Source organism: Leopardus geoffroyi, chromosome B2 (assembly GCF_018350155.1).
Source record: "Leopardus geoffroyi isolate Oge1 chromosome B2, O.geoffroyi_Oge1_pat1.0, whole genome shotgun sequence".
Taxonomy (NCBI): Eukaryota; Metazoa; Chordata; class Mammalia; order Carnivora; family Felidae; genus Leopardus; species Leopardus geoffroyi.
In genome coordinates this window covers 43,920,963-43,938,528 of record NC_059332.1, presented here as the reverse complement: position 1 = coordinate 43,938,528, position 17,566 = coordinate 43,920,963, and the positions used below count along the sequence as shown (strand labels likewise).

General features: G+C 45.8%; 1 long non-coding RNA gene across 1 annotated transcript; it reads right to left on the bottom strand.

Moving 5' to 3' along the window:
- Nucleotides 1-6,417: 6,417 nt before the first annotated feature.
- Nucleotides 6,418-9,087, bottom strand: LOC123609728. Its single transcript, XR_006717939.1, has 2 exons — nt 8,949-9,087; nt 6,418-6,757 (listed from the first exon to the last, which is right to left on the bottom strand). It is a non-coding gene; the product is annotated as an uncharacterized LOC123609728 (long non-coding RNA).
- Between the last annotated feature and the right edge of the window lie 8,479 nt (nt 9,088-17,566).

Sequence of the window (17,566 nt, the reverse complement as noted above, 5' to 3'; positions counted from 1 at the left end):
GGCTCAGTTGGTTAAGCATCCGACTGCGGCTCAGGTCATGATCTCACGGTCCGTGAGTTCGAGCCCCACGTCGGGCTCTGTGCTGACAGCTCAGAGCCTGGAGCCTGTTTCCAATTCTGTGTCTCCCTCTCTCTCTCTGACCCTCCCCCGTTCATGCTCTGTCTCTCTCTGTCTCAAAAATAAATAAACGTTAAAAAAAAAATAAAAAAAAAGTTTGAGTTTAACCTCCTTTGACTAGGATATCTTGATAACCCAAAGCTTCTTATCTCCAAATGAATATATGACGCAGAGACTGGACCATGCAAGACCCACGATACAAATACTGTAATGGGGCCAGCATAGAATGAAGTGCTCCCCCACCTGTGGAGCAATGCTTGGTTGCATGCCATTTTGTGCGTTTGGAATTGTGCCTGTGTGCTAGTCGCTCCTCACCACCCCTTCCCCAATTAAAACCCAAGCTCCTAAAACAAAAACACAAAAAAACCCACAACTAAGCTCTTTTAAGGGGCGGAATGCCAGCTCTCCAATGTTTGTACCACGCCTCACCTTGTCTAGCACTCAGCAAATATTATTTGCTCAAAAACATCCGTTAGTGGTTCACTGGAGAGGTCATGAGTCAGTATTCTAGGCTTCTGGGTTCACCTCATACCTCACAGTTCATTTCCCCGACACCCACTGCACCAGCACTCTGAAGAGGGGGTGATAACCGTGAGTCTAGGAGAGAAACAGGCATCTGTGTTGGTTAAATACACTTCCAATATACTTTTGACCAATGGGGCCTCCTAAGCAGTCTACTCAGCATTTGTTTGTCTGTCTGAAAAGATGGAGAGTTGCCTGATGCTTATTGGATTGCATGGTTGTGATTAGGGAATGGTTTAGCCAGTTTCCCAAGCTGGCCACAAAATTCTGCATAGATGGCGTGTGATATTTACAAGAAGACTAGATGCTCTGAAGTGAGGGTGACTCTGGATACTATAGTTCTGGCATAGTCTGGTTAAGTATGAGTTAAACAGATAAATCTTTTTTTTCTGAATATATGTTCATTAGAGAAAATTTAGAAAATACAGAGAAGCAAAGAGGTTAATACCTGTAATCCTTCCATCCAGAGATAACCACCTTTTTCTAAAAATTTTTTAATGTTTATTTATTTTTGTGAGACAGAGAGAGACAGAGCATGAGTGGGAGAGGGGCAGAGAGAGAGGGAGACATAGAATCCGAAGCAGGCTCCAGGCTCCGAGCTGTCTGCACCAGAGCCCGACGGGGGGCTCGAACTCATGACCCGTGAGATCGTTACCTGAGCTGAAGTCGGACACTTAACTGACTGAGCCACCCATGGGACCCCAGGGATAACCACCACCTTTAATGTGTAAATGATTATCTTCCTAGACTTTTTCTAGTGAGATAGAAATATAAACGTGAATATATTTTTTTTTTTTCACCAAAAGAGAGCTGTAATTAAGAGCTAAAACCACTGAACTTTCCTGTCTCTGTGATAAGCAGTTATGAGTAAAGCACTTTTTCCTGTTTTTCTGCCAAATAATACTGGGACCAGACAAGAATAGTAACAAACTTGTTACTTGCTCACTTATTAAGACCAGCATCTTACTCAACAGTATTTGCTTCAAGACCTTACCTTACTGTGACCGCCAATTCAAAATTATTATGTCATCAACTGCCCAATCATAGCCAGCCCCTTACCTGGTGAGACCCACCTTATAGCCACAGGACTCTGGCTCTGAAACCCTGTAAATATCCTTCCCAACCTCCCTCCTCTAACACTGCTAAGACTCTGTCAAAGAGGTGTTCTTTTTGATTGAAATCAATCTAATAAATGTAACTTTTTAAATCAAGTTTTTCTAGTGTTTTTTTCTTGTTTGTTTTGTTTTGGTAATTGTCAACTGGCATGCTGCATACCATTTTTCAGTTCCCACTCACATATCGTGAACATCTTTCCATGTCCCTTTTCCATAACATCTCTAACATCATTCTTGTGTATCGTAATCTATCTAATCGGCTGCCTATTATTTGACCTGTAGGATTTTTCTAAGTTTTTAACTCATCGTCAATGCTATAATGAAGTTCCAGTAAGCTAGATTCTTCATTACCTCTATTTTCCCCGTAGAATTGACTTCTGGAAGTGAAATTACTCAACCAAATGGCATGCGTCTTTTAAGACACCTATTATATATTACTAAATTTGCCTCCAGATTGTTCTAAACTCACTCGCTTATCAGAAGAATACGAATGCTTATTTTCTTACATCATTGCCAGGATAGAGATTCATCCTTTTTCAATTCTTCTCAGTTTGAGAAGTGACATGCTCCCGAAGTTGTTGTCTACTTACCCACTTGCTGAGGATCTCTCCTAAGTGCACGATTCTACTTTCTTTACTGTCTTTCGGTTTTCTTTCTCTTAGAAGGGAGTGTGCAAGTTTCCTCCTCCAGTATTTAGCTACTACATATCCATGAAGCTGCCACATCATGGAATGAGTCGAGTGTAAACTGGTTTATTTGCTCCCCTTTGGATTCCTCGGTGTATTTTTAAGTAGAACAGAAACACGTAGAATTCCTTCTTTAGATCAAATGTGAGGGAATTTAAAAAGAAAAAGAAATACTTTTGGCGACATAAGGATTGCTACTCTAGATCAAACTCAGTTTATACCCTGTCGGTATAGCCTTAAGGGCGTTAGGAACATGGTGAGAAGCTGTCTATGGATATGCGTGGGAGGGGCAGGGTTCCTCTCTGACTTCTGGCTTTGGAAACATTAGCATTGGACTTGGGAAGAGCTATTTTCTGCCAGAAATTTCTACCAGAAACTCATTGAGCTTTTGGCCTTCAGAGTAAGGTCAGTCCCGTCCTTAGGGAAGATGAGTGTGGATAAAGTGAATTGAGAGAAAAATGGTGAGTCGGCAGGCCCTGCCATGGGATTTATGGGAAGTGTGATAGAAAAGTAAATCGAGAAAACCTTGAATCCAAGTCTGTATTTCTAGGGTGATGGTCTCTCTCTAGAGTACGATGGCCTCTAAAGTAAGACCCAATAGACAGGCAGATCTTCAGTCTTTAATCCTAGATTAACTAATGGGGAAAAGAGACGTCACATTCACCTGGAACCAAAAGACTTTTGGAAAATGGTAGCCTTTATTTTTTCCTTTTGCCCCCAGCCCATTCTCATGCATCACACAACTCCTTGAGCACAATCTCTTATCACGGTGTCAGTGATTCTCAGAGAGATTCTCAAAAAACCAAACCAAGATGGTCCTAATTATTTGGCTCTGAATCTATCAAGATGCCGTATAACCTGAAAACAAATGTAGAAGAAAGGGGATGAATGTAAAAGAGCATGAGAGTCTAACTGAACCATTACATAATTAAGACCACCACAGGGCCAAGTTCAACAACCAAAAGAGACATGGAGCCCAAAAGCTATCATGTGGTTATTTAATTCTAGAAAGGGGAACTAAATGAGGGTGCTGGGGGAGGGGTAATGAAAGGAGCAGTTAAAAGGTAAATTGCCCACTAGAGACTATTGTAATATGCTTTTTTGGAGTACCTTGCAAGGAGCTCCAAAGTCAATAATAAAAGATTCTATAAATGCATCAAGGCAGAAAGCCAACTAGATAATCAGTGAGACCACTTGACCCAGAGCTATATTGAGAGATAAAATGGAGAGGCAGTTGTTTTTCTTTTTAACTCTCTAAAAATGAAGAAAGACTACAAAGACACCTTCACTTCCTCTTTTGAAGACATTGCCCTAAACTCATGGACTCCAACTCAAATAGGATTGGGGCAACAGATGGCAACAAGAGGCATCCTGAGGGGGGGAAGCCGCTGGATAAAATTTATGTCCAAAAAGTGGGAATAAGTTTCCCTAAGAGGGGCTGTAAAATGCCCCATATGAGTAAGAATCCAACCCCAATTGCATTCACAGAACATTGATTCTCTGAGATACCAGCCCAAGGCTACTGTCGAAAAGACCAGAAAAATGCTGGGCTCCTCTGGAACAGTACTGGCCACGACACACAAAGCTTTGTATTTCCTGGTGCAAACCCAGGGTGTGGTCACTTCTGTCTGCGGTTTAGACTGACATACGCCAAGGAATATTAATGGTGGCAATAGCCACCATGTTGAATGCCTACCCTTGGGTCCTCACATGCTAAATAGTATGTATTGCGATGATCTCGAGCTGTCACGACATTCCCATAACGTAATCCATTTTGTATTTACAGAAAGGCAATCTGAGGCCCGTAGCCATTAAGAACATTAAGCAACATTAAACAAATTGCTCGTGTTCACTAGCCAGTAGGAACTAGGATTTCAACCCAAAAGACTGACAGCGGATCTTACAGGTGAGGAAGATGAACTGAAACAAACAAACCAAAAGAGTCTTCCTCAATCTGAAAGGCAGAGCTGAAATAAGATCATACCCAAAGGAATAAAAAGCCCCCTGACCTGCTCACCAGGTGGAGGTGTGAACCAGGTACACCTAGCATGGGAATCCCTGGAACATCGAAAATTAAAAATATACATTCCTTAACAACGTATGGTGGAAACTGTTCTGTAGAAGTTCATGAAGAACTCCCTCAGTTGTTTGTGTTACAGGTGTACAATTTTTATTGTATAGATGTTCCTTTATTTGTTGCTTTATTTGTAAATATTTTTGAATTGGAAAAGAAAAACATGCACAGTAAAAGGAAAGTTCAAGAGGAATTGCAAGAAGAGGGCGACCTTACTATTGCAAACACTTGTCACCCACTTCCCAGAAGACACCACTGTTAACAATTTCTTACATCAACTTCCAGAAATTTTTAATGCAGACACACACACACACATGCACACACACATGCACACACACACACACACACACACACACCACATTGCACCTCACTGGAAGAATATAGGATATGTGGGTGCATATACATGCATCATATTTATTTTATCAATAAAAGGGAGCATGATTTTTTTATCCTGCCTTTTTTTACTAAATATAAGTATCTTTTATCAATACATCTCACATCTTTTGTAACATCTGCAGAGTGTTTGTATGAATGTAACTTAATTCACTCAACCAGCCTACGTTTAATAATCAATAAGGTCATTTCCAGTCTTTTGCCGTTGAAATAATGCTGCAGCCAACATTCTTGGTGGTATTTTTGAGAATACATGAGAACATACCTGTAAGTTAAGTTCCTGGTGGTAGGATTAGCAGATCTGAGGGATATGCATTTAATTAATTAATTTTCATTTTCATTTGTATTTTATTTTTTATTTTTTGTTAAAACAATTTTTTTAATGTTTATTGATTTTTGAGACATAGAGAAACAGAGCATGAATGGGGGAGGGGCAGAGAGAGAGGGAGACACAGAATCCGAAGCAGGCTCCAGGCTCTGAGCTGTCAGCACAGAGCCCGATGCGGGGCTCCAACTCAAGGACCGTGAGATCATGACCTGAGCTGAAGTCGGATGCCCAACCGACGGAGTCACCCAGGTGCCCCTTCATTTGTATTTTAAACAGAAAATGCATTTGTGTGGTTCAAAACTTAAAATAGTGTAACAAAATAAATATGGAAAATCTCACCACCCTATCCCTCATCATTATACTTCCTTCATCATCTGTAAGTAAAGATTTTATTAGTTTTTGTGAATCTTTCCAGATCGTTCTTTATTCAATTGAAAGAAAATGCAAGTATATATTCTTCTTATTTATTTATTTATTGATTGATTTATTTTTGTTAACATTTATTTTTGAGAGACAGAAAGAGACAGAACATGAGCGGGGGAGAAGCGGAGAGAGAGACACACACACAGGATCCGAAGCAGGCTCCAGGCTCTGAGCTGTCTGCACGGAGCCTGACGTGGGGCTCGAGCTCACAAATCATGAGATCGTTGCCTGGGCCCAAGTCGGACGCTTAACCGATTGAGCCATCCAGGCACCCCACAAATATATATTCTTATCCTTTCCCTTCTTCCGTTACCCTGAGTATATAATACATACATTGTCCTTTCACATTTTTTACTTAATGTACCCCCGGATATTTCCGTATAAGCACATAGGGCTTATCCTCATTTTTTTATAGCTTCATACCATTCCATAAGTATAGATATTCCATAACTAAGTTAATCCCCTTTTGATGGACCCCAAAGTTATTTCTAAATATTTGCTACTGCAAACAAGGCTGTAATGAATAAATGTGTGGCATATATATATATATATATATATATATATATATATATATAAAACAGTGTTATATATATGTAACAGTGCATTACCAGTTGGGTTAAAAAAATAAGGGAAAACAGAATTACATATCTGTGTTGGCAGGCAGGTTTTTGACAATCCCTTGAAAGGATAAACAGACAACATAATAATGTTCCTTGCTGGGAAGGATGGGAGCTGAATGGAAGGGAACAAGATAGGAAGGAGGTTTTTCTCTGTACACCTTTTTATATTTTATTATTTAGGTCATGTGAATATGCTATAGTGTTGCATTCTGTACCTGTTTTTGGATAATGCGTAATATGTATCAAAATCTGTTTATGGCAGGTTCAGGTGAATTCATATGGTATTTTTTAAAACGGGCCATTCAGGGCATCCACAGGCTCTTGAAACAGAGTTATAAATGTCCATATGCTTCTTTTCCAAATCCATCCCGTCTCTGCTCCACCTGGCTTGTGGTACAACCATCAGCATAAGTTTTCGTGAATTTGCTTCCCCAGTTGCTTCATTTAATATTGCTAGCATTACCCCTTTTCCTGAAACCCTAGGAATATTAGAAATACCATTTAACATGGGGGCACTTGGGCAGCTCAGTTGGTAAAGTGTCTGACTCTTGATTTCGGCTCAGGTCATAATCTCGCAGTTTGGGGGATGGAACCCGGCAGTGTGGAGCCTGCTTGGGATTCTCTCTCTGCCTCTCTCTCTGCCCCTCCCCCGCTCACAGTCATGCTCTTGCCCTCTGTCTCTCTCTCAAAATACATAAGACATTCAAAAAAAAGTATCTTAAAAAAGAAAGATATACGAGTTAACAGATCCTTCCTACAGAATTAAATTAAGAAATGTTATTGATAGGGGTGCCTGGGTGGCTCAGTCTGTTGGGCGACTGACTGCAGCTCAGGTCATGATCTCACAGTCCGTGAGTTCGAGCCCTGACTCGGGCTCTGTGCTGACAGCTCGGACCCTGGAGCCTGTTTTGGATTCTGTGTCCCCCTCTCTCTCTGCTCCTACTCCACTCACACTCTGTCTCTGTTTCTCAAAATTGAATAAGAGTTAAAAAAAAAAAAGAAATGTAATTGGTAGAAAATACCCATATGACATACAGATCCAGCATTGGGTGAGGAGACAACATATGGCTGTAGAGAATTCTCTGGCAGCCTGGGTTTGCCAAGCCCAGGCGAGGGCCCACGGGTGAGATGGGGCTACATACTGCCTTGAGCCTCAAGCTCCTCAGGTCCCCAGGGGTGAACCCTCTGGAACTGTTCTCACTCAGTCCACTTCTCTCAATGGCTACTTCTGTGAATGCCCAGAAGTGTCACCAACCAAAACCCACCACTTGGACCTTCCGAGAATTTTAGGACCACACTGGTGCTGCCTTGTTGGTTTGTCTTTAACCACCACCTTCCACAAGCCATGCTATAATCAGCAGGAGGTACAGGAGGTGGGGAATTCTATCCATTAATAAGTAGATCATTTTCCTCCCTCCTCTCAATATTTTTTTACCCCTCTCCCCTAACGTCTTCCTATAACAAGTCTTCCCCTGTGGCTTCCCTTTCCCTCAGGCTTACAACCACCCTCCAAATTTGTATTATAATTTTATTGCATGTGAGTTTGTTATACATTATTTAATGTCTTATGTCTCTCTTTGGAATTAGAGCAAAATATTAAAAAGCCTTTGCCTCTTTTAGAGGGCAAACCCAAAACTGAAGTGACAATAGGTTCAAGATTCCAAAGCCTTCCAGCTGCTCATGTGAGAAGTTATAGCAGTTGTAACTTTGCTTTTTCATATATCCACATGTTATGGGTTGAACTATGTCCCCCCAGAAGATGCGTTGGAGTCCTAACCCCCAGTGCCGGTGAATGTAAACCTTATTTGGAAGTAGGGTCTTTACAGATGCAATCGGGTTAAGATGAGGTCATACTGGCTTAGGGTGGACCCTAACCTAACAGGACTGGCATCTTTATAAGACGATGACAATTTGAACACAGACAGACACAGAAGGAACATGCTACGTGAAGACAGAAGCCGAGACGGGAGATAGTGCTGCCATAGCTGAAGCCACCAGAAGCTGAAAGAGACAAAGTAGGATTCTCCTCTAGGGGCCTTGGAAAAGCACGCTAACACTTTGACTTTGGACTTCTGGTCTCCAGAACTGTGAGAGATAGATTTCTGTTGTTTTTAAGCCACGCAGGATATGGTGCTTTATTATGGAAGCCCTGGAGACTAACATACTGTGCATCTGTATTCGCAACCATGTCCTGCCCGTGGCCCCTCTTGATCTGAGCCCGCGTGCTCCCACCCAAACTGGCACGTCACTCAAGCATCTTCAGAGAGGTCGCCTGCTGCCTCAAAGACGGGATTTCAGCATTTCACATCCTGCAGCCTGAGACAAAGTTGCCTGCTCTTGCCACCTCCCTGACATTCCCTGAAAAGTATTCAAGAGCGTCGGCACCGGAGGGGGCACAGGTAACGTCCCAGGGATGCTCGGGAGATCAGAGGTCTGGCTCCATATCATTACTTTGCACATCATCCCACATCCAAAGGGCTTCCCAAATGTCTTGCCCCAGCTCCAGGCGTTTGGAAAACACCTTTCTTTGCCTCCCTCCACCTCATTGTGTGAGAAGGCACCCACCAACTTTGTCCACCCCAAACGCCTTTGAGCTCTGCAGTGACGAGAAAAAGGCAGAAAAGGCCCATTTTCAAAGCCGTTTGCCTGAAGAGCCCCTGGAGAACTTACCTGGCAGGTTCTTCCTTCAGATTTCCTTTCAGGTGATCGCGGATTTGGCAGTGGGGCACTTGGCTAATCCTCAAAGAACACAAATCAAAACACCCCATTCTCCTGCCTCATAATTATGTTATCTAGTTACTCCCCTCAAGCTGGCGATAAAAGGAAATCTACAGAGTGGGTGCTCGACAGGTGGCCTTAAAAGGTTTAAATTGCCACTTGAAGCTGGGCTGATGAAAGGAGACTGTGCAGGTGTGACTTACACGGACCGGGACAGGGTGGGGGCCGCTCAGCGCACACCCAAGGGTGGAGGGTTGGGCAAGCGTCTTCCCTGGGGTTCGCCTTCTGCTACTGACCCGGATGCTGAGGCAGAAGCCTGGGCAGCGTCAGGACTGCGCCTGGGAGAGGTGCTGAGGAGTTGGCTTCCTCACGCCGTGTGGTGCCATCTATGAATCCAGACCACCCCATTTTCGGGACTTATTCTCAAGAGACCCACAAGAGCCCCTGTGGTAGTCAGGTTACAAGGCTGATCTCACTGGGAGCTCATCTCCCAGATTCTCCTCGAGTCAGCTGGGCCCACTCTTTCGAACCCGTCTTAAGAACATCCATGCTCCCCTGTTTTCGTCTCATGGAATTTTTCCAAAGAAGTTCCTGTGCCGTATCGGTTTACTTCCGATGGGGAGCCCTGCTTCCTCACCAAGGTCATGTTTTCATCATGTTTTCAGACCTTTGAGGGCCTCCCATCCCTCGTGGGCCATTTCTACATTTGAAGCTTCTTGGCATGGCTGCATACGTGTTCTTCTCTGGCCCTACTTGAAGGCCCGCTTCTGAAAGTCTGCGGCAGACATCCTAAAATCACGGTGCTCCCTTAGCTTTTAGGAGCTCTAGAATGAGAGGGCCACTTTCCCCTGGATTTCTGTGACTTCATTTCATTGGCCTTGTTTGTGTCTGAAATTAGATTCAGAGGCAGTAACCAGGGAGTTGCAAGTCCCTCCCATCTTTTCATCGTCTCCCTGTCAGATGCGTGTCAACAGTGGGGAAGCATTTTCCGTACACCTTCACTGACCAGACCCCACCCTCTCAATCAGACCTGTTTCTCTGGGGAAACAACGATTTTCTGGGGACATGACGGGCACAACATTGACTAACATACTTAGGGGAGGCTAATACTTGGGTTAGATAGTGGGCAGGGGTGGGATGGCAGAGTCTCTCAATTAGACTTCTCAACTGAATGGTCATTGTTTTTAACCCTTAATAAAAAAGTTGAAATTATCGAAAAATGATTTCATGAGATACACAGCACTTTTCCTGGACTTTTGACCGCGTATCACATTTGGGGTGGTTATAAATCATTAATCTCTGAAAAGGTGAAACGGCAAGGGGTACATGATCCCCAACGTGTCCCCTCTCCCCAAAAGTGCAGTTGACACAGTTCAGTTTTCAATTCCATTTCTCGTACATCAAGCCATATTGTCTTCCTTAGTGATTAAGCATTGGGGTTCTCATGTATTGGAAAAGGTGGTCTAACGGCTGTAGCTGGTAACGGCCAAATCTCAGCGCTTAATGAAATAAAAGGTTAATTTGTCATTCAGGTCGCAGCCCAGCTGCGGTGACTGAATCCCGAGTGGTCTCATGGCTACTGCATTTGCCTGTACCAGAAACTGGATTTCTCAGCCTTCCATGTGCCAGGAGTGGCCATGTGCCCAGGTTCTAGCCAATAGAAGAGAAGGTGAGTCTTTGGGGCTGCCTAGAATTGCCTTCCGTAATAAAAGAAAAGCATTTTCTCTTTTGCCTCCTTCTTCCCAGTACTGCTAGGGATCTGATGTTAGCACGCAAGATTTTTTTTGCCTAGAACACTTCAATGCTACACTGTCTCCCGCCTCCAGTCTCTCTTCTTCCCCTCCTGCCTTTACATTGTGACCAGTCATCCTATAAAAACAACCGTCTGATGGATCAGCTCACTTCTCCTTGCAAAAAAGCCTGCTTCCCTTGCCTGAAAATTAGCTCCAGATGCCGATGTTTAAGGATAAGGTGTATCATCCACCAGAAATACGCCTGGTTCTGGGGCAGCATCTGTTGACATGAGGCAACAAGCATGCAGATAAAAAGCCAGCGTGGTGAAGAATGGCCAAGGAGAGGGATGGAAGGAGCTCAGGCCCCTGGAGGCATCACTGAGCCACTGAGCCAGTCTTAGACCCTCTCATTACAGACCCAGAGACTCCTTATTATGGGAGATAATTAAGTCTCCTCTTCTGTTGTTGTTACTTGCTGAGTTGGACCCTTCATGGTCTGCTCTCAACCTAACCAGCCAGCCTTCATCACAATGTATCTTGCCCTCCAGCTACAGAAGCATTCTCCTGCCTCTTTCTCTTTATTCATGTTCCTTTTCCTGCCCAGGATGCTCTCCTCCTGCTCCTGTCTCAGGCACACAGATATTCACCCTCCTCCTTCAAGATCCAGTTCTGATGGTTCCTTCTACCCGGAGCCTTCATTGCTTTCCCCCAGGCATTCTTCGTCTCCTCAGGGCCCTTTCTTTCTACCTCCAGGAGAATCGCCGAGCCAGGTATACCGTTTGTTAACATCTAGTCTTCGCCACGATTAGGAGGCACTTGAGGTCAGGGCCAGTGTTTTGCTCGTTTCTGAGTTCCTGGCAGCCAGCTCGGTATGCTCTATTTATTACAATCTACACTGTCAGGATTAAACTATGTTCTATTTATCAGGTACACTCTGCCCCCATGCAGGAGCCCAGCACCCCGCGAGCACAGCCCTTGCCTCTTCTCTCGGGCAGGCTTTCTCCTCCCCATGTGTTACAGCTCTGTGTCGTCTCATGAATTCCCGCGGGGTTGGGGTCGGAATAGACTTGCAGTGTCCCTAAGTTTTATTACAGCAATGGCTATACTGAGTGGAAGAAAGGACCCCAGGAACCAATATATTTGGGAAACATGGAGTTAAACACAATTCGAACATGTCCTTCACTGTAGAACTTCTCAGAGCCCATGCTATGCTAGTACATGTAAAGAATCTCTGAGAAAGGAGTGGGGTGATAGCTCTCGATGCCCCACCCCCACCGCGGAGCCCTCGCGTCCCAGAGCATGCCCTTGGACTCTGTTCTGCGGGACCCACACCGGGATACTTGGATCTGCTACAAGGCCCTCATACTACAGGTGGGAGCACAGAGCCACGACAGCAGTGAGGCCGCCCGGCCCCTGGCTTAGAGTCACTCCATCCCACTCTGTGGCTCTGTCTTACTCTCCTGCGCCACTTTCTGGCCACACCGCTAATTTAGCACTGTGCATGGTTGGTCATGTATTCACTTATGTCTAGAACTAAATTACAGCTTTCTGAAAGGGAGAGGCCATTTCCACGCTGTTCCAATCTCCTCACTGCAGAGTCAGGCATGTGGTCAATATGCTCTTACTGAAGAATGAATGGCAAAAGAATGAGCGAGAGAGGTGAAAGTTTATCGGTGTTCTCAAGAGTGATCATGTGTCTCTTTGGGGACCAGAATAGATGCACCATCACATGAACCATGAGAAAGGGAAATGTTTTCCATGACCTCACCATAATGCTTCTCATCATGAGCTGTAAGGAATATCCCAATTTCAGGGGGTGTTAAAACAAAAACAAATGTGTTTCTTACAATTCATGAACTAGAACAAAGGCATTGACTCCAAGCGAAACTCTGCTCTGCAGATAACCTCATTCTACCAGCAACTCGTTTCAAATTTACCCAAAGCCTCAGAGCGGGAAGGGAGTGGGAAGGAGAAAGGGCTTGGAGTCACAGGGGTGACAAAGAATAGCTAGGAGAATTCTGCCAGAGGCCAAAGTTGTGAGTGCCTTGAGGTTTGCAAGGGCGGTGGCCATTGCTGTTGGGCAGACTCCAGCTGAAACCCAAAAGGCAGGGCACACAAATGGCGTCAATTAATCTGAGATTGGTAATGACATGTTTGTTTTGGATTGAAGGAATGCCATTGTGGCTTCCATGCAGTGGTTGGGTTGTTGTGGATGGAGGGTGGGGAAATGCATGTCCTGGACGCAGAAATGCCATGGTCCTTGAAATCCATCCAAGAGGGTTCCGGAGTGTTTGGGGGTAGCTGGGAGTCTCTGGGTGAAAGCATTTTCTCAAAGAACCTCAAAGTAAAGCATCAAGCACTCTTCCTGAAACCTGTGAACCAGAGGCGAACACTCACATGCCGATGGCCACCGGGTAACGCTCCGGAGTTGATGTGTACATCATCACATTTTTTTCTCTTTTCCTTTTTTTAAAGGACGGCTTCTTTCTCTGTGTAAACACCGGGACCGGGGGGAAGTCATTTTCCCTTTGCCAAAACCCAGTCCAAATTCTCGTGTTCGACATTTCAAGCCAGGCCCATGCCCTCGGTGGTCAGGCTGGTTTTCCTTTGGCCAAACACAACCTTCTGCACTTGGAGAGAGGGTGACCTGGGGGTAGAACAGCGCTTATAGGGCTTATTAAAAGGGGCACCAAAGTCTCCTGGGGGAGAAAATAGCTCTTTCCAGAGAGATTTTTCATGATTACGTGCCAAGGGATCTGGAGCACGTGGATCAAATTTCCCTGAAATTACACACAGTTTTAACAATTAAGGGGGGAAAGCGAATGGTTTTTCTGGTAACCCCCAAAACATCGGAAGAAGAAATACACACTCCCGTGCACACAAAAATAAACCAAGTCCTGGTCTCTGAGGCCTTGTACGAATGCAGGATCCGGCAGAACTTGTCCTTCCTCGGTGAGTTAAGGCTGAGGCCTTCCCTTTGGTCAGCTCACGGGGAGCGTCTGTGGCTGGGGGCCCCTCTCCAGACAAGAAGCGCTGCCATCTTGACGAGGGAGGCAGGGCAGCCAGGGGAAAGGTTGATTTTCCGTCGGTTACCCTCTCCATTAGTTACCTTTACCTTTATGAATGCTGTTAAGATTTGGGCTTTAACGTACATAACTTTAAATCAGTAATATCCTTCATGGTTCCATGATTTGTTGGCTCCATATGTAACCTCTTGGCCCATTAAATTGGCTCCCACTCAAATCCTGTTGTTCCGTTGCTTTCAGCTTTCTTTTTGTAGGGAAGGGGCATGGGGTGGAGGAGGGAGCGGGCTGAAGAAATCAGAAGAAGCTAGAGAAAGAAGAAAAAGTGGAATTTCTTCTACTGAAATTTCTAAATGTGGAACTCATTGTCTGTACTGGCTTTGAGGCAGAAAAAAAAAAAAAGAAAAGAGTTTAAATATTTGTTGAAGTCTGGATTTCTCCCTGCACCCGTCCCCCTGTTCCCTCTTATAAAATTAAAGCTGAAGCTAGCAGTTCACGTCTAGCTCTTGAAATGTCACCAGCAACACTGCTATTATTCTGATTTTCTGGGCAACGCCCGTTGGTTCCCTGCTGTAGCTCAATTAAGCTAACTCTGCGTCTCTCCGATCTGGCCTGACAGCTGCATCGAATTTGGGTCCATGGGGTGATTTATCGGGCCTGCTGATGTATAGCCGCGTGATTTAGGAGTGCAAAAAACCCTGGAATGCACCAGAAAGCAATATATGCATTATTATTAATAATAATAATAAAGATAAATGTCAGCCCCAAGTGACTCTGGTGGCCCTTGCCACTCCATTTAACATTTTAACGGTGGCATGTGGCCCCTGTGTGGCACTTGGTTCTGTCTGGTGCCTTCGAGGAGGCTAAGAAAAGGTTATTTGTCAAATGCTAGGTCAGGGCGTGGGGGGGGGGGGGGTATGTTTAAAGCTCTAGGTCAGACCAGCCCAGCTGCATTCCTGTCCCTGTCATTGAACGAGTTGAACTTTGTCACATTATTAAGCTGTCAGCAACGCCTGGGCGTTGTTTAGATTTCTGGTGGGAACTCCTCACACATGCTCCGGGGCTCCATGGGGATTTTATCAACACCATTGTAAAACATGCACAAATGAGCTGTGCTGGAACTGCCCTGGGAAGACTGGGCTCACTTGGCCTCGTCAGACAGGAATGGAAATACCAGAGTCGGGTCCCTGTGCCACCCACAGACACCCTCCCCAAGTGCCCTGTGCAAACACCCACCGCACGGCAGGTTCCTTTGCTCTGTTGGGTCACTTCTCCCTGTGTGCATGGCTGAGAGTCCCGCCTTGGCCTCGGCCAGACCAGATGCCGAGAAGCTCTGAATTCAGAGGCGTGATGTGGCCCGACGGGGCCATGGTTGCAATCCAGCTTCAGCCCTTCAGCAGCCCCGATTCTCCCTCTTTCTTCCCACAGTCCGGTTCCTCCCTCATCCCTGAGACCCAAATGTTCTCATGTTGTTAGTCTTCCAGGCTGGGAGCTGGGAAAGCTCCACATGCAAATGACAGAAGTCGAACTGTCAAGAGTTATGGGGTGCACTGTCTCCACAAGGAAGGTCTGCATTTAAAGGGGACTGGAATCAAGAGCCAGGCTTCAAATTTTAGCTATCAACAGCAGCCTCCAGCCAGGGAAGGGATTTGGGGCTGGGGGTTTCCCCCCAGCCCTCAAATCATCCCACCGCATGCAGCCTCTACACTTCATGTCCCCGCGGAGCTGTCTCCAGATAATGGATATGGGGTGTCAGGAGAGGGGCATGGGCAAAAAAAAAAACAAAAAAAAACGAGTGATAACGGGACACCTGCAGTGTAGCTCCAGAATCCCTCAGGTCTTTGGGAATAAAGCCAAGAAAGCAGCATTCCCAACACGGCAAGCCCCGCTATGCTGGAAGGGAAGACGCGAGCCCCAGGATGGTCCCGGACACTTTGGATCTGTTCAAACATCAGGCTCACCTTGAGCAGTGTGAGAAAAAACCAAAAAACCAAAAAAAAAAAAAAAAACCCATAACTCCGTCTCCTCTTTGCTCTGTGACCTTGAGCCACAGCCATCTGCACAGCGCATAGCACGGTAACGTGTACCTTGCAGGCTGACGCAAATAGCAATGCTGAGTAGACTCCAGAAGGTAGAAGGCCATGCTCCATTTTCTAAAGAAAGCAGAATCCAGGCCTGGGTGCCCTTTGACATTCCTGGCTGTCTCCGCTCTGGCATGCGGCTGGTTTAGGTTGTAGGCCTGGCTGTGCCACGCTAACTGGCTGCGTGAGCTTGAGAAACACTTGACCCCCTGGCGGGCAAGGAAGGTGCACTAATGAGGCAGTCCTCCCGTAACTTCTGCGATTCTTTTTCAACTCGCGTGATCAAAACCAGAGCAAAGGAGTCAGAGCCACTGTTCAGGGTCCGGGGGCCGCGTGGGGCTGAAGCAATGTAGGCAGTGACACTTACACAATTGAGCGACCCACACCTAAGTAAAAACACATGGTCGCTTCCCCTCCCCATTCCAGTGCGCACAGCATGTGGGTGGTCCCCGCAGGGAAGTGGAAAAGATCGTGTACCTGCTCAGAGGAGTTTTCCACACAAGAAGAGTCCCAGATCTTTCTCCAGACCTCCCACTGCCGACAATTTGGTCCATCACCTCACAAAGAGCTCCTTCGGGGATGGGAAGCTTCTCCCAGCAAGGCTCCTTCTTCCTACCGTGGGGAGCCGGCTAACGACCTCATTAAATCAGGTGCATCCAGGCCTTTGGATGGGTGCTCTGGGCGCATCGGGTGGGAACCGCAGGCGTCTCCTGAGACATGCGGAGGCATTACGGTCTCTCGTCCTCCAGAGTTTGTGGCCGTGAATACTGTTAATAACAATCACAGATGCTACCGCGTTTGTTAACAAGGGAGGCCTGCCAAAGGCAAATGGTCACTCTTGGGCATGAGACGCCAAGACACTGGGACGGGCCATTGACACGTCACGGCTCCCCCTCGGGATTTAGGTTGGGGAAACCTGAACTGCCCGATTCTGCCATCCTGTAACCCTCCGCAAGCCACTTCCGGTCGCTGTACCACCTCCTGAGTTGCAGACTGGGAGGAGTGATGATCCCACCTGCCCTCCCTACTCTCCAAGAGCTCTGGTGACTCAGAATCATAAACGGTGCCTTTAGCAACACCTGTCTCCACGAGGATTAAATGAAATAATGCACCGAAAGTTCCTGATACAGAGCAGGTGGGCGCATGCCGTAGGAGCCCAGTAAGTTTTCGCTATTATGATCAACGTCAGCGTATGTATCCACCCTCTAGAGGTAGTCAGCGCTGGGTGCCACGCTGGATGCCACAAAAACATGATTTCGGTTAATCCTCACAACTCGAAGAGGGTGATACTATTTTGCACATTTTACAGGTGAGGAAACTGAGGCTGGAGGGGATGATTTCTTTACCTCCCAAGCTTTTTCGTTTTTTTTTTTTTGTTTTTTTTTTTAATTTTTTTTAACATTTATTTATTTTTGAGACAGAGAGAGACAGAGCATGAACGGGGGAGGGTCACAGAGAGGGAGACACAGAATCTGAAACAGGCTCCAGGCTCTGAGCTGTCAGCACAGAGCCTGACGTGGGGCTTGAACTCACAGACCGCGAGATCATGACCTGAGCCGAAGTCGGCCGCTTAACCGACTGAGCCACCCAGGCGCCCCAGCAAGCTTTTTCGTTTCTAATGCAATGCCAAATGTGTGCAGGAGCACGATGCTTTGGTAATTCTTACTGGTATTATTTCACGGAAGACCCTGGCTTCCTGGTATAGTCTATCAGTCAGGATACATTTGGCCACA